The sequence below is a fragment of the Physeter macrocephalus genome, chromosome 11 (genome assembly GCF_002837175.3).
Source record: "Physeter macrocephalus isolate SW-GA chromosome 11, ASM283717v5, whole genome shotgun sequence".
In the NCBI taxonomy this organism is placed as follows: Eukaryota; Metazoa; Chordata; class Mammalia; order Artiodactyla; family Physeteridae; genus Physeter; species Physeter macrocephalus.
The window spans coordinates 118,046,031-118,049,820 of NC_041224.1; positions in this window are offsets into that span (position 1 = coordinate 118,046,031).

Consider the following 3,790-nt stretch of genomic DNA (forward strand, 5'->3'; position numbering starts at 1 on the left):
ATAATAAGTCATCAAATTATGAGTTACTGTGTAGAAGAAAAAGGCTGTTTGTTGACGCTGAGGTGATTCAGTTTCTTCTTACAGAAGTATTAATTCACCCCTACACTAGAAACACAGCATCATAGTGGGTAGGTCTTTTTCATAAGCCTCCACGGCTCCTTAGTTTGGGTTGTTGTTAGAAGTACATTAAAGCACTGTAGTTTTAAAATGAAATAGTTCTATAATCAAGGTGTGTTGATGTATTTTCTAAGTATTGAGTTTCTACTGTGCGCCAGAAAATGTGCTTGGCGCTGAGTATAAAATGAACAAAACAGACACAGTCCCTGCCTTCATGGATCCTGTAGTCTAGTGAGAAATTAACAGGGGGTCCTGATATAGTTTAGGGAAATTGAGGAAGGTTTCTCTGGTTGAAGAGTCCCCCCAAAAAACAACAGCATGAAAAGAAGACTGAGCAAGGAAGGAGCTTGACCTTTGGGGAAAATAAAAGGCCACTGGAGCTACAATGTTCCAACAAGATGAGGCTGAATAAGTGGTCAGGGCCGGTGAATGGAGGACCTGTAAATCATTTCCCAAACCGTCCGTGAAGGCTCCCCGGTGTCCCTGCAAACTCTCAGGGGCGCCTAGTTGGCTTTGAAGTTTAAGGGAAACATAGCGCCATCTATCGGACACAAAGGGAACTACTCAATCGTGCTGGTTTACCCTTTAATTTCAGATCCCTCTACGTTCCATCCGAGGGGTTCTCCGCAGTTGGTGTGATAAAAAGCAAGTCCCTCGGGAAAATCAGTGTGGAGCTGGAAATGAGGGTGATTGTGTCCAACCCGATTCCAAGGTTTGAGAACTTAAGCAGTGCCCAGCAGGTGCAAAGCTGCTAAGACATAAATATTGTTTGGACCTAATTACTTAAACAGAACTGGTAGGTATTTCTTCTGGCCCACGAATGCCCTGAAAAAACTATTATGATATTAAGGCCACCGTGAACGGAGAAAAGTTGGGAGCCTCTACTGTTAAGGATTTTGGGGCTTTATTCCAAGTGTTACAGGCAGTTATTAAAAGGTTTGAACCAGGGAGAGTGACATGGAGGCTTTAATTTTTTCTAGTAAAGTGATATTTTAAAAATCTAGACATTTTACCTAAAGTGATTTTGCTTTCAATTACTTGTTCAATTATAAAAATGTCTTAGGTTTAAACTCTAATTAAGGACTCCAATGTTTTCCTCCCTAACAGACACTTTTGCCCCAAGGTGAGAGACCAATCAAGAACCCAAGCAGAGGTGGGCTTCTTTCACTGGCTTAAAATTGTTCCTCCCTCCACAAACTGTCCACAAAAAGGAGAGAAGGGGCAGGACCCACTACTCTGATGGCTCTTGGTTCACTTAATGTTGGAAAGGATGGAACAGAATTTTAAACATAGATTAGGCCTGGAAAGCTGCCTCCTTTTTAAGTTGCTTGAAATTTGTATCTTCTCAAATGGGTTTGACAATTGTAGCAGAGATTGCTGGTCCTACCAGTGTCCACTGGCCCCCTTCTACTTTAGTAAAAGAGCGTCAGTCTCCATTTTATTTGGAGTTATGCCCCCCTCCCCAGCTAACAGACTGAATTTTCCAGCCTCTTTTGACTAGGAGATGTGGCCATGTGACCAATTCAACTGATGATATGTGACCTTCCCAGAGGCTGCTTAAAAGGAGCTGAGTTAGCTGGAAAGTGTATTCTCTTTGCCCTTCTGCCCTTCCTTCTTTTGGCTTGTGGCACAGATTTGGTGGTTGGAGTACTACCAGCCCTCTTGGACCATGAGATGACCTTGAGAATGAAAGCCAGATGCTAGGGTGATGGAGCAGAAAGATAGGGGGAGCCTGTGTCTCTGATAACGGTGGAGCTACCATACTAGTCCTGGACAGCCTTCCTCTGGACTTATATATGTTAACCTAAAACAAATATTTCTCCAGCAAAGATGGGTTTATTCAGGATCAGCAAAAAATTGCAGTTGAGGGTCTGCAACCATGGTGAGCCACATGCAGTTCCTCTCAGGGCAAGGGAAGGAGAATGCTTTTTATTTTTATTCATTTATTTTTTGGCCACGTTGCGCGGCTTGCTGGATCTTAGTTTCCCAACTAAGGGATTGAACCCCGGGCCACAGCAGTAAAAGCTCAGAGTCCTAACTACTGGACCATCAGGGAACTCCCTGCAGAATGCATTTTATATGAAGGAAGTGGGCAGACTATAGTAAACAAAGCGTCTGTGGTTTTTCATTGGCTGAGTCCTTGCCGGGCAAGAAAAGTCTTTCTTCTTCCTCTGGGGGCTCTGCTAACCTCGCAGGGCATGAGAGCTCCCCCTTTTGGTCTCCCAACTTTATTTAATTGAGGTTTCTGTTGATTCATTTTTTATATACATATTTGACAGAGAAATTTCTGTCTTTTTCAAGCCGCTGTTACTTGGCCTGGACTGTTTTTTGTTTTATGCCACAAAGTCTATCCTAATAGTCCTCAGGTATGATTACCCAAAATAAGGTCGCAGCCATTGAACCCTTTCCCCAAGGTGGGGATTGCCAGTTTCACAGATGGGTTTTATTCAGTATCAAAGAATATTTTTTTCCTCTGGAAACTATTTCAGCCCCAACTTTATTCTCAATATTTTTAGCCAGTGCCCTCCTTTGTCATTATTTAGGCAGGAGAGAGAGAGAGAGAGAGAGAGAGAGAGAGAGAGATGGAGGAAATCCTTTCCCATCCTGATATAAAAATATTTTCTTATGTATTCTTCAAATAATTTTGAAGTTTTGTTTTTTGCATTTAGGCCTCTAATTGAGTGACTCTGAAGGAACATCATAGCAGAGCACCAGAGAACAGGCTTTTACTGGGCTATCCAAAATGCTCAAGAGGAATGCTTGTGTGGTTGGCTGGGTCGTATGACAATCTTTGTCCTTGGAAACCCCTTTCCAAACCAATGAGGACAGTTTGCCTTGGCTGTGTAGAAACATACTTTTTGACCCAAATTTGAAAAATCCCTATGAAATAGGAATAACCAAAGGAAGTACTTGAAATTATTAAAAGATTTTTTAAAACCCTTGGTCTCTTTTTGACCATTTATCCTTTTTCGGCGGTAGCTCAGATTATTTTATTTTATTTTATTTTATTTATTTATTTTTTTTGTGGTATGCGGGCCTCCCTCTGCTGTGGCCTCTCCCGTTGCGGAGCACAGGCTCCCGACGCGCAGGCTCAGCGGCCATGGCTCACGGGCCCAGCCGCTCCGCGGCATGTGGGATCTTCCCAGACCGGGGCGCGAACCCGGTTCCCCTGCATCGGCAGGCGGACGCGCAACCACTGCGCCACCAGGGAAGCCCAGAATATTTTTAAAAATGTAATGATTGCATTATTTATCTATTTATCTAAGATAATTTTGCTAAAGCCTTCATCTCAAAAGTTTGCCCTTCAAGATTCTGCCTCTGGAATTCCTACCTTCAAACATGCCCATTTAGAGAGAAAAAGAGCTCTTGTTATGTTTGGGGTGGGGGGAGTGGAATATGTTTTTGAATCTACTAGGAAAGATTTCAAGCTCAGAGTCTTTGATCTGCTGGGATTTCTAACACATGTGAACCCTCAACACACTTTCTCTAATTCTGCCAGATGTAGCCAAGTTGTTCAGAGAGAGTCCATCAACTCCTAAGTTGCTTTAGTTACAGATCTCTTGCTTTATATTATACAGGATGGATTTCCAGATGTTCTTTTGTGGGTTTTTTTTGTTTTTTTTGTTTGTTTGTTTTTGCGGTACGCGGGCCTCTCACTGTTGTGGCCTCTCCC